We start from the raw sequence: 21,154 nt of genomic DNA, 5'->3' as shown, positions 1-21,154 counted from the left end.
TACAACCCCAGGCACCCCTCCCCATAACACTACAACCCCAGGCACCCCTCCCCATAACACTACAACCCCAGACACCTCTCCCCATAAAACTACAACCCCAGGCACCCCTCCCCATAACACTACAACCACAGGCACCCCTCCCCATAACACTACAACCCCAGACACCCCTCCCCATAACACTACAACCCCAGATACCACTCCCCATAACACTACAACCCCAGGCACCTCTCCCCATAACACTACAACCCCAGGCACCCCTCCCCATAACACTACAACCCCAGGCACCCCTCCCCATAACACTACAACCCCAGGCACCCCTCCCCATAACACTACAACCCCAGACACCCCTCCCCATAAAACTACAACCCCAGACACCTCTCCCCATAACACTACAACCCCAGGCACCCCTCCCCATAACACTACAACCCCAGGCACCCCTCCCCATAACACTACAACCCCAGACACCCCTCCCCATAACACTACAACCCCAGACACCCCTCCCCATAACACTACAACCCCAGGCACCTCTCCCCATAACACTACAACCCCAGGCACCTCTCCCCATAACACTACAACCCCAGGCACCACTCCCCATAACACTACAACCCCAGGCACCCCTCCCCATAACACTACAACCCCAGGCACCACTCCCCATAACACTACAACCCCAGGCACCCCTCCCCATAACACTACAACCCCAGGCACCCCTCCCCATAACACTACAACCCCAGATACCTCTCCCCATAACACTACAACCCCAGGCACCCCTCCCCATAACACTACAACCCCAGACACCTCTCCCCATAAAACTACAACCCCAGGCACCCCTCCCCATAACACTACAACCACAGGCACCCCTCCCCATAACACTACAACCCCAGACACCCCTCCCCATAACACTACAACCCCAGATACCACTCCCCATAACACTACAACCCCAGGCACCTCTCCCCATAACACTACAACCCCAGGCACCCCTCCCCATAACACTACAACCCCAGGCACCCCTCCCCATAACACTACAACCCCAGGCACCCCTCCCCATAACACTACAACCCCAGACACCCCTCCCCATAAAACTACAACCCCAGACACCTCTCCCCATAACACTACAACCCCAGGCACCCCTCCCCATAACACTACAACCCCAGGCACCCCTCCCCATAACACTACAACCCCAGACACCCCTCCCCATAACACTACAACCCCAGACACCCCTCCCCATAACACTACAACCCCAGGCACCTCTCCCCATAACACTACAACCCCAGGCACCTCTCCCCATAACACTACAACCTCAGACACCTCTCCCCATAACACTACAACCCCAGGCACCCCCCCCCCCCCCATAACACTACAACCCCAGGCACCCCTCCCCATAACACTACAACCCCAGGCACCCCTCCCCATAACACTACAACCCCAGGCACCCCTCCCCATAACACTACAACCCCAGATACCTCTCCCCATAACACTACAACCCCAGACACCCCTCCCCATAACACTACAACCACAGACACCTTTCCCCATAACACTACAACCCCAGGCACCCCTCCCCATAACACTACAACCCCAGGCACCCCTCCCCATAACACTACAACCCCAGGCACCCCTCCCCATAACACTACAACCCCAGGCACCCCTCCCCATAACTCTACAACCCCAGACACCCCTCCCCATAACACTACAACCCCAGACACCCCTCCCCATAACACTACAACCCCAGACATCTTTCGCCATGACACTACAACCCTAGACACCCCTACGCATAACACTACAACCCCAGACATCTCTCCCCATAACACTACAACCCCAGGCACCCCTCCCCATAACACTACAACCCCAGGCACCCCTCCCCATAACACTACAACCCCAGACATCTCTCCCCATGACACTACAACCCTAGACACCCCTCCCCATAACACTACAACTCCAGACATCTCTCCCCATAACACTACAACCCCAGACATCTCTCCCCATAACACTACAACCCCAGACATCTCTCCCCATAACACTACAACCCCAGACACCCCTCCCCATAACACTACAACCCCAGACACCCCTACGCATAACACTACAACCCCAGACATCTCTCCCCATAACACTACAACCCCAGGCACCCCTCCCCATAACACTACAACCCCAGGCACCTGTCCCCATAACACTACAACCCCAGACATCTCTCCCCATGACACTACAACCCTAGACACCCCTCCCCATAACACTACAACTCCAGACATCTCTCCCCATAACACTACAACCCCAGACATCTCTCCCCATAACACTACAACCCCAGACATCTCTCCCCATAACACTACAACCCCAGACACCTCTGCCCATAACACTACAACCCCAGACATCTCTCCCCATAACACTACAACCCCAGACATCTCTCCCCATAACACTACAACCCCAGACATCTCTCCCCATAACACTACAACCCCAGACACCCCTACGCATATATAAAACATTATTTATATTGACACCTGTCACTCATGACGAGCCATTTATAAAAAGCTGGACAGACGTCACTTTTATAGCATACAAAATATGCAACAAGTCTGGAAAGTGGGCCCAATTCAGGTCTGATTGCTGCTGACGAATTAGCACAGCAGCCAAAAATTGATACACTGCACATTCGTACGGCCCGTGGTACGATTGCACGAAGCCTGCTAGCAAAGGAATCTCGCTACTTCTTTCCTTTACCTACTACTCGCAGCGAGTTGATTTTATATAGTGTGGCGAGCGGACGTGGAATACATGTAAAGTAATCCGCCTCCCCTCGCAGGGCTCACTGCGCTCGCCACGCTTCGGGCTCGGTGGCTCGCTGCGCTTACCACACTATATAAAATCAACTCCATGCCGACGTGGATAGTGGGGGTATGAAAAGGTCGGAGGACGCTGAGCTCGCCACGCTTCGGGGTGGGGGGATGCCTAAAACCTCATTGTATGTCATACAATGATATTATTATATAGCTAATGTAATGGCATCGTACACCCTATCAAATCGCATGCGATTTTGCGGGAGGTGCGATGCGATCCCCCGGGGCTAAGAGAGCAGTGAATAAATTACATAGGAAAATTGCATCCAGCGGCGTAACTATAGCACCGCAGCCCCCGTCACCGCGGGGGGGCGCTGTGCACGTGGGGGCGCCGGGGGCTGCGGTGCTATAGTTACACCCCCCCAATCCCCCGCAGACTTACCTATCTCGCTGGTCCCGGCGGCTCCGTTCTTCTGCTGAGGACCACCATAAAATGGCCGCCCCCATACAGCAGACAGTTCTCTGAAACTGTCTGCTGTATGGGGGCAGCCATTTTGTGGTGGTCCTCAGCAGAAGAAGAACGGAGCCGCCGGGACCAGCGCGATAGGTAAGGCTGCAGGGGATTGGAGGGGGGGGGGGGGGTTTGCAAGGGCGGCGGGGGATTGGGGGTGCTTGGGGGGGGGGGCGCCCCCCCCCCCTAACGGCGGGGTCGCTCCCAAAACTTAGTTACGTCACTGATTGCATCGCCCTTAAAATGGCCCATGCCATGCGATTAGTTACCGTACGTATGCAAATGGGGTGCCCGGCTACCACATAAATACCGTCAATACTTTTCAGATGTCTGTACTCCAAATTCGGGGCGGGCGCTCACGTCACATCGCCACACCTGTCTCAGCAGGGGAACGCCCAACGTTTTTATGAGGACCCCCATATAAAGCTGGGCGTTCACCCTGCCTGCCCCCATTCCACCCCTCCTATAATGAACGGCTCGGCCACTGTGAATCTCGCCGAAGCTGTTCGTTCCCGGGGTTTGAACATGAACATCAGGGAAGGGGCCTAATTCGGACCCAAACAAACATGTCTGAATTGGCCCACATCTGTCTTGTAAATCCTTTCCATTAGTCGCCCGTTTCCCGAGGTGATGTCAGCAATTACCCCGCACCACAGAACTATTACTTTGTGAACTGCCCTTTTCTAATAATTAATGTTTTGGGTTTTTTTCTGCGTGTTTTTCTGCATTCTTTTAATGATACATTTTACCGCTGGACCCTGGAGAAGCTCCGCTAATTAATCTGATGACACGAGCTGTCAGCGCAGTGAACCCTGGGACTCGCCGGGCAGCTGCGCTTCTTAATGAATTTGGATAGTGCGGGTAAGGTCCCAGCTGAGGAGTGCAGAGCAATGCGCAGGCCTCTGTACGCCATTGTCTTGTAACCGTGCATCTGGCTGGTTACAGGGAACCTGCACCACAATTACCAAACAGCTTGAAAACTGCCCATTGACTTTTTTTTTTATTAAGTCATCTAATGAAGCCCTCGGGTGATGGGTGATGACAAACGATGACATCGCCCCAGCCCACCGTGACCTGAACATCTGTTTCCAAAACAATGGCGCTGAGCGCGGCGTAACGCCACCAGCCTCGTGTTTGCATACTCCGTGAATCGCTATCTCGTCTGTTTGTTTTGCACTTGGCTCACAAACACCCCGTGCCATCTACTCTGTGTAAACTGATATAAATTCTTTCCAAATTCTTCTCAGTCCCCATTGTTCCCCCTGCGCGCTTCAATCAGGGACCATTTACCTGTGATGACAGCTCGCTGCAAACTGTCTTGTAATCTACTTGGTGGAACACCCGCTACACTTCCACAGGGATAATCCGCGTCCTGGGACACCGGGGACACTCAGGGAAGGAGCAGGACTTAAAAACAAAACCTGGGGATGATTTTAGATGATTTTAATAGGGATTTCCTCACAGAATAATAAAGTGCATCCCGTCCCGTCATTCAAGAAAGTCTCAAGTAATAATTCCTGTGGCAAAAAAAAAAAGTGTATATATTAGTGTGGCAGGGACAGCATGAAGATAATGTGGAGGTAACGGTTCAGGTTTTAGACCATCAGCAGCAGGGAGACTGCTGTGATCAGGATTGGGTTGATTAAGCAAACATGTGCTCTCGGGGTGTGGGCTACGGTACTTTCATTTTGAGCTGTGACCGTTTTTACTTTCATTTTGAGCTGTGACAGTTTTTACTTTCACTTTGAGCTGTGACAGTTTTTAGCCCACAAACTCTCCACCCCCAGTCCCTATCTGCTCCTACCTCCAATCTCTGTCTTCACAGCTCCCTCTCTCCTTATCCTACAAGTTTGAAACAGATCAGTGTCCCTGCAAAAATTGCTTTCACTTTCTGCTATGACATCTTTTAGCACACAAAGGAGTAATTTATTGCGTCGAGTGGCCTCTAGGGGGCAGCGGCGGCACTTCACCTCATAGAGGTGAGAGGTGGTTACTAGCTAGCCTTTTATATATAGATGTGAATAGGGTGCTCAATCCCGGGATAGGTATCGGCGTGGTCCTGGGATTTAGCCCCAGGGATTTCAATTTTGGGATTATGCCGGGCTGCATCTGAACAACCGCTAAAATTTGCATTTTTCAAAAATTCCCCCGGGATTGGCATCCCTAGATGTGAATTATATTTTGGCCAGATGTCCATTAACCCACCAGTATGTGTTTGCAGTGTGGGAGGAGACGCCCAATGGAAACTGACACAAACATAGGAAAACATACAAACTCCACACCTTGCTGTTCCAAAAATGTTTGGTACATTTTCATTTGTGGCGCTATTAACGATTAAAAACAAAATCGGGTAAAAATGGTTTGCTGCGTTTTTCGAGGTTCCCCCAGTTCTCCGGTCCAGATCCATACGCTGAAATCCCCAACCATGCCGCCCCTCAGCTGTAAAGGCTTCTGCCGCTGATATAATGTGTCCTCAGATCCAGCGAGGCTTAGAAACATTCTTGCATATCAGTAATTTAAGAAAGGTACGAAGTCTCGACATGAAATATTCACGGTGAAGTTAATCAGCTTGCAGTTCTCCCCTCCAGGTCTAAAACGTCCAGATGACCCCGCTAGTTAAAGTTTTCTTCAAATGCTCTGATTCCAGTCTCGAAATTCTACCTTAGGCTTGAACACGTCACTCCCGGGGCCTCCACGCTTGTTTATCCTTGGCCGAAAAACACTGGTGTAGCAATTTGCGAAGTGTTCCTCGCCTTTCATCTACCTGATCGAACATGCTCCTAGGACACCCTAATGGAGGGAAGCCATGTTCTGCAGGAGGTAATTGCAGAAGCGTGTATCCCTGTATCCTCGTGAGGACCTCGCTGGACGCATCTTCCCAGACGCTTTCTTCTCACCCCATCTCACGGTGACATCTCTGACTGACAATTAATGAGAGGCAATTATGGAGCTGACAGGAGTGTACAGAGTATCAGCTTTCCACAGACAATTCAACGTGGAATACAAAATATGTCTATGAGTGTCTGAGCGCACAGAACGGGGGCACACAGTGTTCCCTGAGCCGCAGCCTGATGGCGGTGGCTGCCGGGCAGCATTACGTTCACCTGTGCTGCCGCCTCCCCAGATGATGATGTCATCAGAGACATGATGATGTCACACGCTCAGAGGGCTAGGCTGGCACAGGGCACATAATAAACCGTATAAATTGGGTTATTTCAATATGATAATGAATCAAGGGAACGGGATGCGGTCATTCGGTTGACAGTGTCTAGGTCGAAAGTCAAAAAGTTGACCTCTAATGGCCGACAGTCAAAAGGTCGGCATGGTCAAAAGGTTGACACAAGCAAAAGTTCGACATGAAATGGGTTGACATGAGATTTTTACAATTTTATATTTAAAAAATAAGGACTTGTACATCCCAGTTGACATGGAGGGGATATATAATAGTGAGCTCAACAGAGCGCTGGGGAGCACATCGAGCCATGCGAGGGGACCTGGGACACTTAGTGTCCATGTCGACTTTTATCAACATAGACACTCTGAGCTGAATGGGTCATTGAAGGTGGACACCTGCAAGATACACCGACGCGTTTCGTTGCAACTGCAACTTTATCATGGTGGTGTTGCTGGTTGTACAGATGAGGTTTAAATACATGTAAGTTTATCATACAATGGGCGGTATTCAATGAGGCTGATTCGCCAGGTTTTTATGGCGATTTTGTGCTGTAAGGCGAATTTGTGACTCATGCTGGGTACACACCAGGACGACTAGGGCCCGATCCCATCAATCTAGATCTAATTCCGATCAATTGGATGTAGATTGTGTGGTGATTGGGCCCTTTTCTGACCTGGTGTGGACCGATACCGATCCGATGCGCGGTCCCGCGGGTCGGTCGGTCGTTATTGAGATCCTACCTGCTGCAGGTAGGATCTCAATGACGACCATACAGCCGGGTGCAGGTCGGCATCGGATCGGACCCGCTCACGGTGCACATCGTGAGCGGGTCGTGCCCCCCCGCGTCATCGTGAGCGGATCGGACGAGCCACTGACGACCCGCTCACGATGTGCATCGTGAGCGGGTCGTCCTGGTGCGTACCCCGCATCAAACGGTGAATCACCCTATTCAATGACCAGATGGCGAATACATTTCAAGGTTTTTTTCGCCATGATTCACCGAGTAGCAATCGCTATCTTTTTATGGTGAAGTGGAATGTGAACTTTTGAAATAAAGTGTTTTGTGTTTTACAATTGGTGTAAAAAAATCAGGAATTTTATTCTGAGGAGGGGCATGCTATTTTTATTCATGTGCTGTAAGCACATGAATATATATTTAATTTAAAAATATATATATATATTTTTTTTTACACAGACCAGCCAGCAAGGGGCCGGAGCCGAGCCGCTCATTAGATATTCATATATTCACTTCACCCGATCATTACATATTCATGATCGGGTGTAGTGAATATGCCCGGTCCCCTGCTGGCACCCCCGGGGGGCAGCCTGTGCTGCCTGGAACCCGGGGAGCCCACCTCCCCCCCACAAACGTTGTGGGGCAGGCAGGGAGACTTCCATCTCCCTGCCTGCCACCGTCCTCAGGCTCCCTGCGGCGTTCGCCGCAGGAGCTCATATTCACCGGTCAGGGGCAGCGAGCCCCTGACTCGTTGAATACCGGAGCCAAGTACCAAGGGTAAATACCAAGGGTATTTAAACCCCAACTGTGGAACCAGCAACATCACCTTCATAAAGTTGCTGTTGCGGTGAATCTTGCAGGTAACCATTTTCGTTAACCCATTCAGCTCAGAGACCCATCACCACCAAAGTGTCTGGACCAGCCTCTTCATCCAAGCAATTGTTCTCCCGGGTGACGACCCAGGAGAATACTTTTTACTCCCCCCCCCCCTTCCTAGTGGAGTACGCCCATTAACTTGCTATCTTCTCTGCCCCATAAAGATATCCTGGCCATTGACAAGGTTCCTAAGGAGCATTGCATGACAACTATCTGACTTCATGACATCACAAAGACCGACCCACACTCTTAAAGTCCTTATGACGTTCTTTGATAGGATAAAAAATGTTTGGGCCACTGATCGGTTTCATCCTCTGTATGTGATCAGTAGCAAAAATATAGTGCTATGGATTGTTTCAGGGAGGAGGGCCCCAAACCGGTATCTTGGCTGGGGCCCCACGAGGGATAAATCCGCCTCTGCTATCCCTCAAAAATGGCGATAAGGAGGGATTCGGTCTACAGCAAAGGACCTCCTGTAACAATGTTGTAAACACGACAGTAACAATGTACAGTCCAGTCGGCGTATTTCCTTTACCAATGAATCTCATCGCAGAATGTTCCGTCGCGCCTGATCATATTTTCTAATATTTCCTCTGTCTTATTTTTCTCTTAGAACAAATTCGTTCAACAATATATCTGTCGACAGCTGATATGCCGACACATGAAAAGGAGTTATTCACGATTTGTTTCATTTTTAAGACTTTTCATACTTTTAAGTCCACGTGGGCTAAGTTTAGTTATGGTAAAGTGTGACGAGCTCATCGGTTATAGAGCGAGACACCTAGCCCGAAGTGTGGCGAGCAAAGTACGCCATCAGAGGGTACGCACTATGTTAATTGGGGGTCCACGTGGTCTGGTGTTGACATACTGTAGACAACAAAAAATGTGAAAAATGTAACCTTTCCATGTGTCAACACTTTCCATATCAACACTAATGGAGAAGGATGCATGGGGAGGGGAGGGCTAGTCTGCGGGGGGAGGGGGGGGAATTAAGGTTAGATGGGTAGTATCTATACCCAGCCCCTGTGAGGATTCGGTTTACTGGGATGCGGCAGTCAGTCTTTTGACTGGCGACACCCCACCCGCTGGTCACCCATTCTGACCCCCACCCCAGAAGAAAGCCACACAAACAAGGAAAGTACATACAAACTCAACAACGCTATGAACAACTTGTGTATTGTGTTCTCTGACTTCCCGCAGGAGAAAAAATAAAAATCTCCCTTAAAACCTGCCGGCAGCGATTCTGATCCTGTACAATTGTCTCTTCATAAGTGAGGGCTGTCTCTTTCGGTGTAGATCATCCCGAGATCCCAGCCCTGCAAACACCTGTACTGCCAGCAAAATACCTGCAATATTTTGTCCTTGATCACACCTGTCTAGCTCAGGGCGAAATAAAACAGAGGGCTGGCAGGATTGGGAATCCTTACTGGCTTAGGCTACTGTACAGACATTATCCAAGGAAATGTCAGCTGGTTTATTGAACCGTATTGAAAACCTGTTTGACAGTAACCAGTCAGCAGATCAGGACGTATGTCTAATTGGAGATAAGTTGAAAGAGGTAATTTTCTCATTTTCCTTTTATCATTCCTTTACCAAACGAGATGACGACTAGACGTGTGAGATTCGGGGGCAGCAAAGGTGGTATTGGAAGAGCTGGCACTCCCTGCCGAGGACATGCTGCAACATAAAACCCAACCGAGTATGACGGCATCGGGCTTAGGGAAGTGGATTCCAGTTGTACTTTGTATGGCCGCATTATTGTCACGTAATCTCGCCCCCTGATTGTTGGGGAAATTACCGCTTGCGAATTAAAGGATACTTTGTGACTGATCTGAACAATGCTGTGGTTTGCTTTGGGTACCGCTTCCACAGCGGCTGTTGCCAGAGGCGCTGTGGATCGTTAGGTCGACAGTCAAAAGCTCGACCGCTATTGTTTAACAGGCAGGTCGACAAATCAAAAAGGTCAACATGCATTCGATCGACACGGTCAAAAGGTCGCCACAAGAAAAAGGTTGGCATGGGAAAAGAACGACATGGGTTTTTCACGTTTATTTGTATCTATGTTGACATTGGTTGACGTGGGCACCGTATAGGTGTGCCGTCTACCCTGGCATGGCTCTCTGCGCTGGCTGCAGGTCTACAGGAACATGGTGCCTCCAACAGAAGGAGAGGTATGACCAGCTGCAGGTCTACAGGAACATAGTGCCCAGTGGCGTAACTATAAATTTTGCTCCCCCCTGCCAAAAAGTGTGTGGCGCCCCCCCCCTCCAGGCTCCTCTACAGCGTGTTTCCCCAGCGTGTGATGTGATGATGTTACACGCATAATGGAGAAACTAAAGCAGGAGAGAGGAAGAGCGACCAGCAGACACTGCTGCTTCCCTTGGCTCCGACACATCCCAGGCCACCCTAGCACGCCCATCTGCCCACCCATCCTGTCCAATAGCTGGCTCTGTGTAGAGTGAATTGAATCAGTGAGGGAATTTGACATCTCTGCCATGGACCCACCTGCGCTGCGGCTGACTCGCCTCCAGTGCTCAGTCAGTGGGCAGCGGCAGGCAGCAGCATGTCAGTGCGCCGAGTGAGTGCTGGCGCCCACACAGACCTTGCTGCTGCTTGCTCCCCAAGTGGCTGCTCGGGCTGACTTACAGTAGTTACGCCACTGATGGTGCCTCCGACAAAAGGAGAGGTATGACCGGCTGCAGGTCTACAGGAACATGGTGCCTCTGACAGAAGGAGAGGTATGACAGTCTGCAGGTCTACAGGAACATGGTGCCTGCGACAGAAGGAGAGGTATGACCGGCTGCAGGTCTACAGGAACATGGTGCCTCTGACAGAAGGAGAGGTATGACCAGCTGCAGGTCTACAGGAACATGGTGCCTGCCACAGAAGGAGAGGTATGACCGGCTGCAGGTCTACAGGAACATGGTGCCTGCCACAGAGGGAGAGGTATGACCGGCTGCAGGTCTAAAGGAACATGGTGCCTGCGACAGAAGGAGAGGTATGACCGGCTGCAGGTCTACAGGAACATGGTGCCTGCCACAGAAGGAGAGGTATGACCGGCTGCAGGTCTAAAGGAACATGGTGCCTGCGACAGAAGGAGAGGTATGACCGGCTGCAGGTCTACAGGAACATGGTGCCTGCCACAGAAGGAGAGGTATGACCGGCTGCAGGTCTACAGGAACATGGTGCCTGCCACAGAAGGAGAGGTATGACTGGCTGCAGCTGCTTCTAGGGAGGAAGCACCATCTTGAACAACTATGTTCTGTTTTGCAGAATCTCTGCGTGGGAGACGATCCCTGGAAGACTAGGAACGTTGTAGTCGGCCTGTGCCTGCCACCGTAGATGACAATGTTGATGCCGTGCGGGCCATAGTTGAGTTGGACCCATGGTTGGACAGTGGCCCAGCCAGAGATGAAGATAGACGTCTCATCGGGATCCATCCATTTGATACTCCACAAAAAGCTTGGCCTGAGCAAGGGTTCTGCACGCTGGGTGCCCCATCCGCATACTAGAGAGCAGAAGGAGGCTCGGGTGACTCAGTGCCACAACATGCTGGCCAGGATTGATGGTGGTCACTTAAACTCTGCCTGGGAGGGTATCAGTGGGCAGGGAATCCTGGATCTACAGTTTTGATCTTGAGACCAAACAACTGTTGGCCCTGTGGATCCCAGTTGGAGGTTCGCTGCCACAGAGGTTCCAACATGAGCACAGCGTGGACAAGCAGATGGAGGCTGTGTTTGTGGTCAAGACCTGCTACTTGTACAGCAGCGCACAGTCACTTGGGACTGGTATGCAAACTAATACCTGCCACAAGTCTTAGAATTTATATTCAGGTCCTGTCCAAGAACTCGCGATCCTGGTGCCCTTCTCCATCATGACAATGCACCTGCTCACAAGTCCAGGAAAGTGGTGGATTTCTGGCCCATGAGCGCATCCAGAAGATGGGTCATCCGCCGAACAGTCCAGACCTGGCACCCTGCGACTTCTTCACTGTCACTGGAGTCACTGGAAGCTGCAGCCAAGTCCTTCATCCAGCATGTAGAACACAAACTGTACCGGCTGCAGACTGGACCAGTTGCTCCACCAAGTGGTTAGCGCGCATGTAATGCTGCACAAACGCCTCTGGCGGATACTTTGTGAAAATATCATGTTCACTTTCTTTGTAAATATAATACAGGTTGAGGATCCTTTATCTAAAATGCTCGGGACCAGAATAATTTTGGATAACGGATTATTCCGTATTTTGGAATATTTTTATATTTGAATGAGGTATCATGCATTTATGTTGTATAAGCACATCAAATACATGAAATACACACACATTTATATTTGTGCATGAAACAAGGTTTTAAAACATGAAAAAAGTTTGTGTATTATCTCAGGTACTGAATTTGAATGCCAAGCAATCATTTTCTTGCACATATATAATGCCAGTTACATATCATGTACCCAGTAGTGCCAGTTACATATCATGTACCCAGTAGTGCCAGTTACATATCCAGTCCCCAGTAGTGCCAGTTACATATCATGTCCCCAGTAGTGCCAGTTACATAGCATGTCCCCAGTAGTGCCAGCTACAGATGTCCCCAGTAGTGCCAGTTACATAGCATGTCCCCAGTAGTAGCAATTACATATCATGACCCCAATAGTGCCAGTTACATATCATGTTCCCAGTAGTTTGTTACAAATCATGTCCCCAGTAGTGCTAGTTACAGATGTCCCCAGTAGTGCCAGTTTCATATAATTTCCCAAGTAGTGCCAGTTACATATCATGTCCCTAGTAGTGCCAGTTACAGATGTACCCAGTAGTGCCAGTTAAATATCAAGTCCCCAGTAGTGCCAGTTACATATCATGTCCCCAGTAGTGCCAGCTACAGATGTCCCCAGTAGTGCCAGTTACATATCATGTCCACAGTAGTGCTAGTTACAGTTGTCCCCAGTAGTGCCAGTTTCATATAATTTCCCAAGTAGTGCCAGTTACAAATCATGTCCCCAGTAGTGCCAGTTACATATCATGCCCCCAGTAGTGGCCAGTTACATATCATGTCCCCAGTAGTGGCCAGTTACATATCATGTCCCCAGTAGTGCCAGTTACATATCATGTCCCCAGTAGTGCCAGTTACATATCATGTCCAGTAGTGCCAGTTACATATAATTTCCCCAGTAGTGCCAGTTACATATCATGCCCCAATAGTGCCAGTTACATATCATGTCCCCAGTAGTGCCAGTTACATATCATGTCCCCAGTAGTGCCAATCACATATCATGTCCCCAGTAGTGCCAGTTACATATCATGTCCCCAGTAGTGCCAGTCACATATCATGTCCCCAGTAGTGCCAGTTACATATCGTGTCCCCAGTAGTGCCAGTTACAGATGTACCGCGTAGTGCCAGTTTCAGATGTCCCCTGTAGGTTTTTAGACTATAGTTTTCAGAATAATTTGGATAACGGATATTTGGATAAGGAATACATAACCTGTACTTCTTATTGCACACCCCTCATACATCCAGATGTAAATGAGCCCCAAAGCCGTCAGTAAGATCTTGTAGAGGAAAAGACACTGATATATCTCAGAGCTCGCTCATGGATTGTGTTTTACATGTGGTTCCATATAAGTGACCACGAGAGGCTGTATTTAAAATTCATGTAGCCATAGGGATCACTGAGCCTTATACCCAATGCAGGGAACTGGCATCGATGATTCCATCTGACTGTATATATCTTGGATTTCTTTTTTTATCACCAAGTATATAGCAGCTACTGTACATACAGATGGAGCCCCTCTCAGTCAGCGCTGGGAATTGGCAGATTCCCTTAGCTGGCATTCGCCAGTGGAGAGGCGCTCCACACACTCGCACAACCCAGTCACTTGGCAGCGGGGAGTGGAATCCCTGCCTGTCTCTGCTTTAGGGAGACAGGCAGGGTTAGGAGGAGGTGCAGGGGGCTGCTGGCAGCGATGGGGGACCGGCGGGGAGGTGGCGGAGGGCTTCATGAGAATGGGATGCGCCAGCGTCTCATGCACGTGCACCCCTTCTGGCGGTTGGCGCAGGCTGGTGGATGGCAATTCTATCCAAGGGAGCTCCGAAGGGAGCTGCTCCATCTGTATTTCCCAACATCGGTGGCATTGGAAGAGGGACACAAAACCAGTGGGCGTGGCCTCCTATCAGAGGGCATGGCCTATGCCTGTGGTGCTCCCAAGAAGCCATGCCCCTTATTTTCGCCGCTGTTGAGGGCATGGCCAGTGCTCTGAGAGCTCGCACGTGGGATAATCCCTACTGATTGATTACCTCCAGTGCAGTAATTAGCGGCAGGGGCGGGCTGGGCCGGGGGGCAGGGTGCCATGTGCCCCCCGGGCCGCTTACCCAGCCACCTGCTGCGGGCCGCGCGGCGCACTTCCTCCAGCTCTCCTGCGCTGGCCGCGTCTTCCAGAACACGGCCGCGGCCACAGGAAAATGGCCGCCGGCCCCCTGCACTGAGGACATGTCCTTAGTGCAGGAGGCCGGCGGCCATTTTCCTGTAGCCGCGGCCGTGTTCTGGATTCTGGAAGCAGCGGCCAGCGCAGGAGAGCTGGAGAAGGTGCGCGGCCTGCACCGGACTGGGGCTGCAGGGTGTGGGCAGGAGGGGCATGAACTGCGCTCTCCCCCGCCCCCCCCTCCCCCAGCAGCAGCATCAGCAGCAGCAGATATAGTTGAAACAGCAACAATGGTGAGTTGCAAATTCTGGCACTGGGGTATATGTGTTTCTGGCACTGTGGGGGAATATCTGGCATTGTGGGGGCATATGTGTATCTGGCACTGTGGGGGCATATATGGCACTGTGGGGGCATATGTGTCTCTGGCACTGTGGGAGAATATCTGGCACTGTGGGGGCATATCTGGCACTGTGAGGGCATATCTGGCACTGTGGGGGCATATCTGGCACTGTGGGGGCATATGTGTCTCTGGCACTGTGGGGGCATATGTGTCTCTGGCACTGTGGGGCATATCTGGTACTGTGGGGGCATATGTGTCTCTGGCACTGTGGGGGCATATCTGGCACTGTGGGGGCATATGTGTCTCTGACACTGTGGGGGCATATGTGTATTTGGCACTGTGGCGGAATATCTGGCACTGTGGGGGCATGTGTATATTTGGCACTGTGGGGGAATATCTGGCATTGTGGGGGCATATGTGAATCTGGCACTGTGGGGGCATATATGGCACTGTGGGGGCATATGTGTCTCTGGCACTGTGGGAGAATATCTGGCACTGTGGGGGCATATCTGGCACTGTGGGGGCATATGTGTCTCTGGCACTGTGGGGGCATATGTGTCTCTTGCACTGTTGGGGCATATCTGGTACTGTGGGGGCATATGTGTCTCTGGCACTGTGGGGGAATATCTGGCACTGTGGGGGCATATGTGTCTCTGGCACTGTGGGGCATATGTGTCTCTGCCACTGTGGGGGCATATGTGTCTCTGGCACTGTGGGGGCATATCTGGCACTGTGGGGGCATATGTGTCTCTGGCACTGTGGGGGCATATGTGTATTTGGCACTGTGGCGGAATATCTGGCACTGTGGGGGCAAATCTGGCACTGTGGACATCACATTGTGCAGTGCAATGGGCATCATGTTATGGGGCGTAATGGGCATTACAGTGTGGGGATCATTGGGTAATTGCCATCACATTATAGAGTGTAATGGGCATCAAGGTGTGCGGCATAATGTGTAATTAGCATCACAATGTGCAATCTGCAGGTACACAATACAATCATGGAATAGGCCACGCCCCCTTATGTTAGGCCACAAGTCTAATTTTTCTGCGCGCCTCTGGCGCGCGCAAGCGTTCCATCTTCCAGAAAGTTGGGGGGGGGGGCTATGGGCCAGTGCTCTGGACTTGCCCCCTAGGCTAAAAGTTGCCAGCCAGCCCCTGATTAGCGGCAAGGTAAACCCCCACGGCTAGCTGAATACCCCCTAGACCATGGATAAGGAACCTTTGGCACACCAGCTGTTGTTAAACTACACAACCCAGCATGCCCTGCAACGGTTTTAGCATGGCTAAAGAGCAAAAAGTGCGTCAGGGCACGCTGGTATATTTAGTTCAACGACAGCTGGAGTACCAAATGTTCCCCATCCCTGCCTAGACTCTTCTGGATGTCAAAGAGATTGCCGTTATTTCTGGGCGCCCCGCTGACATTCAGGGAAGCTGTGTGGATCCGCAGGTAGGTGATGTAGGTGTGTACCTGGGATCAGGTAGGATGTTTTCTGTAATACCCTCTGGCAATTATTATGAATACTATATCGCAGTAAAACTGGCATACCATTGCTACAGGATCAGCGCCAGCTACTCCAAGGCTGAGCGCAGAAGGTTAAACCCACGCAGGAAAGGTCACCGGCCTCGCAATGTGTTACAGGGAGTGTGACGCGGGCACAGAACATGCTGTTGTGTGCGCGCCACCTGACAGCGATGAGATTTCACGTCTGAAGTTTGTTCTGCTAAATTGCGGAGTGTTAACTGACGTGTCAAGTAATAACGCGCGTCAGTAACCGGGGTCCGGCTGTACAAGCCGCTTATTCTTTTCCTATTGCTACACGCAGAATCCATCTGGGAGCATTTTACAGGAGAGGCATTAACCCTTGCTGGCCTGTATTCATGTACACAGGGATGGCAATAAGCTGTCTTTGCTGATGTTCCACAAGGCGACCTAGGCACTTGTCTAGGGATCAGCAGGTCCCATGGGGCCCCGTAAAGATACCCTGGCCATCCAAAAAGTTCCCCGGGTAGCATTGCACGACTACCGTGTGACGTCATGACAACACATGGACCTGCCCACACTCCCAAAGTCCCTTTGTACGTGGGCAGGTTATTGTAAATGTGACACAGGTATTATTTCTAATTCCAAAACACCTAGGGCCTGCGAATTTATCGGTAGACTGTGCACGCGCCTAGGTGCTCTATCGCGGCCATCTGCAATCAGCAGCTAACATATAGCCCTATGGATTGTTGGCGGTAGGGGGGCCCCAAACTGGGATCTTGCCTAGGGCCCCATGAGGTATAAATCCATTGTCACAGTAGAAAGAAAGATAGGTCTGAAATGGCGCTACAGGTGATATACGATGTTTAAAGATACGGTACCATAAGGAATATTTAAAAAAACAAAACAAGTTTTTATTCCATAAAAAGTAATACACCAAACAATGGTGGACAGTGAACACTAATATTTCAAGCACAGAAAGGACCAATGAATCCCAAAAGGATGGGAAACCTCACCCTGGGTACTCCAATAATAACAAGTGTGGAAACCAATTCTCCTTCATCAGGTCTGGATAAAGAACTGTTGCTTAGGTTATCAATTTTATACCCCTCCTAAGTGCTGGACGCACCTCCACAAGTGTGTCCGATGGACCCAGCCAGTGTGATCAGCTGTGTGTGTGTCCAATGGACCCGGCCAGTGTGATCAGCTGTGTGTGTGTCCAATGGACCCAGCCAGTGTGATCAGCTGTGTGTGTGTGATGGACCCGGCCAGTGTGATCAGCTGTGTGTGTCCGATGGACCCGGCCAGTGTGATCAGCTGTGTGTGTCCGATGGATCCGGCCAGTGTGATCAGCTGTGTGTGTGTGATGGACCCAGCCAGTGTGATCAGATGTGTGTGTGTCCGATGGACCCAGCTAGGGTGATCAGCTGTGTGTGTGTGATGGACCCGGCCAGTGTGATCAGCTGTGTGTGTGATGGACCCAGCCAGTGTGATCAGATGTGTGTGTGTCCGATGGACCCAGCTAGGGTGATCAGCTGTGTGTGTGTGATGGACCCGGCCAGTGTGATCAGCTGTGTGTGTCCGATGGACCCGGCCAGTGTGATCAGCTGTGTGTGTGTGATGGACCCAGCCAGTGTGATCAGATGTGTGTGTGTCCGATGGACCTGGCCAGTGTGATCAGCTGTGTGTGTGTGATGGACCCGGCCAGTGTGATCAGCTGTGTGTGTGTCCGATGGACCCAGCCAGTGTGATCAGCTGTGTGTGTGTCCGATGGACCCAGCCAGTGTGATCAGCTATGTGTGTGTGATGGACCTGGCCAGTGTGATCAGCTGTGTGTGTCCCCGATGGACCAGCCAGTGTGATCAGCTGTGTGTGTGTGATGGACCCGGCCAGTGTGATCAGCTGTGTGTGTCCCCGATGGACCCGTCCAGTGTGATCAGATGTGTGTGTGTCCGATAAACCCAGCTAGGGTGATCAGCTGTGTGTGTGTGATGGACCCGGCCAGTGTGATCAGCTGTGTGTGTGTGATGGACCCAGCCAGTGTGATCAGCTGTGTGTGTGTGTGATGGACCCGGCCAGTGTGATCAGCTGTGTGTCCGATGGACCCGGCCAGTGTGATCAGCTGTGTGTGTCCGATGGACCCGGCCAGTGTGATCAGCTGTGTGTGTGTGTGATGGACCCAGCCAGTGTGATCAGCTGTGTGTGTGTGTGATGGACCCAGCCAGTGTGATCAGCTGTGTGTGTGTGTGTGATGGACCCAGCCAGTGTGATCAGCTGTGTGTCCGATGGACCCGGCCAGTGTGATCAGCTGTGTGTGTCCCCGATGGACCCGGCCAGTGTGATCAGCTGTGTGTGTGTGATGGACCCAGCCAGTGTGATCAGCTGTGTGTGTGTGTGATGGACCCAGCCAGTGTGATTAGCTGTGTGTGTGTGTGATGGACCCAGCCAGTGTGATCAGCTGTGTGTCCGATGGACCCGGCCAGTGTGATCAGCTGTGGGTGTCCCCGATGGACCCGACCAATGTGATCAGCTGTGTGTGTTTGATGGACCCGACCAATGTGATCAGCTGTGCGTGTTTGATGGACCCGGCCAGTGGGCTCAGCTGTGTGTGTGTGATGGACTTGGTACCTTCAACCTGCCAGGTTGTTTTGGAGCTTGGCAGGAAACTGGAGTGCATGCAAAAAAACCACACAAGCACTGGAAGAATATACAAACTCCACACAGATAGGACCTTGGCAGCAATTAAGCCAATGATCTCAGTGCTGGGAGGCAGTGATACTGACCACTACGCCAGCAATGCTGCAAAATGGTAATCCTAAAGTTGATCTTAATATCAGGGGCGTTTACAATATTAAGCACAGGTCTGTAATACCCCTTTTACACCAAGGAATAACCCAGGTTGGACCCAGGTCGGACCCAGGTCAGCCTTGGTGTAAAAGGGGCCAACCCAGGTCCAGTAACACTGGTCTCCTACCCAGGTCCTGACCAGGGTTGAACACTGGTTGGACCTGGGTCGTGGGCGGTGTAAATGGTCCCAACCCAGGTTGGGACATCCGGGTAGTGCTGAAAGGATACCAGAAGTGCTGGACGCCTTTCCACAGTGCGCTGTAGTGGCAAAAGACAGCAGCCAGGAAGGATACGGGCAGTGCACACAGAAATCATAATTGGATGCAGTATAATTTATATTATTATTATTATTATTTTGGGAGGCAGGGGAGCACATGGGAGATTCGGTCTACTGCTGCAGGGGAAGGGGGCTGGGGAGAGCACATGGGTGATGCTGCACCTTTATACCGCTATGTATGCTTGAGCACTGAATAAAACTTTTTGAAAAATATTTTACTAAATAAACAAACCAACATTTTTCAATGCTAACTTGTCATGTCTTTTAATTTTTATTTAAAATCATTGAGGGAAAGTTGGATGCCAGTTTATCAGTCCTAGAATGGACATTTTTTATGTCATTCATAGGGAAAAGCAGTGCTGACCCAGGTTCAGTGTAAACGGCGCAGACCTGGGTCCGACCTGGGTCACAGTGCTGTGTAAATTGGGTATGAAGCTGGGTCCAACCTTGGAAACTCCCGTGTTCAAAGACCAGGGTCCGACCAGGGATTTTGGTGTAAAAGGGGTATATATTTGGAGCACTTTCCAAACTTGTGCTCGTAGAAAACTGCAGCTTACTCGTTACACACCAGCGAAGATTCTATCTATTGTATATTGCCTGAGTCACAATGTGACAATAAATTGCAAAGGTGTCATGTCAATGTAACATAATATATATATATTTATAAAAACCCTGTAATCATTCTTCTATCTCCCAGGATCAAGCGATTCAATAAACCTCCTTTTTGAAATGACACGTCCCTGTCCCCGGCCCTTCCTCATGTCCTAGCAAAGAGCATCAGCCCTTGGTTTTAATTTGGGAAAGTTACTGAGCTTTGCAGGGCATTCAGTCTTAAGCCGAGCTGATTCCATTTCCTCCATTGTGATTGTGGGTCCCCTGCCATGCCAAGACACTAGCACCCCTCCCCGTGCTCTGCCTGGTTCAGAATCAAATTGGCCTCCCCCTGTTGACTGAAAAGCCGATGATTTGAACCCCTCCAGATTTGAGGCGTGACTCCAGGCGGCTTTAGCAGCAGGGCACAATATTAAGCAAACCATATTCAGCTATGCACGGCCCGTAAGTATGGTAGAAGTTATCTGGGACCCGTACATTCTCCCAAAGATTGGTACCATCCCCTCTGCTGTTCCTCTCTTGTTTATGGGCCTTAATCCTGGACTATTCTGGTGGCTGTTATGCTTTATAGGCTGTTGTCCAGTTGCTGAACAGGAAGAAAAATGCCGTCTTTACAAAGGAACATCGGAATAAACACTCGGCAATTGTTGGGGATTAACAATGTCCCCCCACGCTCTGGGTTATTTGGAAACGGGCTCTCTGCGGTGTTATTGTGGAGGTGATTATAATATGGTGTATGGGAAGTGGCTGCTTCTTTCTCTTTATCACCATTTGTGTTGGACAAACAGATTTGGGTTTGTGAATTGGAAGCGATGTGGGGACCGCGGCATCTGCGCGGGATATGTCCATCGGCTGGTCTATGGGGGATTGCAGGGAAGTATGTTTATACTAAGAACTCAGGAAAACAAAGGTTTCAACCAGGGCCATAATTAGAACCTTGTGTGGGCCCCATAGCAAAATATTAAGAGCCCCCCCCCCCCAATCACACTCCCCCTGGGCCCTGAACCCGGCAGCAGCACTAATTAAATAAAAACCCTCCCCCAACCCGTCGGACCCCACAGTAGTTGCATCCCCTGCACCCTTTGTAGTTGCACCATTGTATATAACTTATTTCATCCTGCAGA

At 50.8% G+C, this 21,154-nt stretch overlaps 1 long non-coding RNA gene across 3 annotated transcripts in view; it reads right to left on the bottom strand.

Moving 5' to 3' along the window:
* Positions 1-21,154, bottom strand: part of LOC146079381 (uncharacterized) — a 124,380-nt gene that overhangs the window by 64,473 nt on the left and 38,753 nt on the right. The window contains exon 4 of one of the 3 annotated variants that reach the window (XR_014474500.1): positions 5,607-6,194. The exons of the other annotated variants lie outside the window; for them this stretch is intronic. This is a non-coding gene — a long non-coding RNA (uncharacterized LOC146079381). Of the gene's footprint in view, positions 1-5,606; positions 6,195-21,154 lie in introns of those variants that run through there. 3 annotated transcript variants of the gene reach the window in all.

Source organism: Crinia signifera, chromosome 5 (genome assembly GCF_055691185.1).
Source record: "Crinia signifera chromosome 5, ASM5569118v1, whole genome shotgun sequence".
Lineage (NCBI taxonomy): Eukaryota > Metazoa > Chordata > Amphibia > Anura > Myobatrachidae > Crinia > Crinia signifera.
This window is presented reverse-complemented; position numbering and strand designations above follow the sequence as displayed.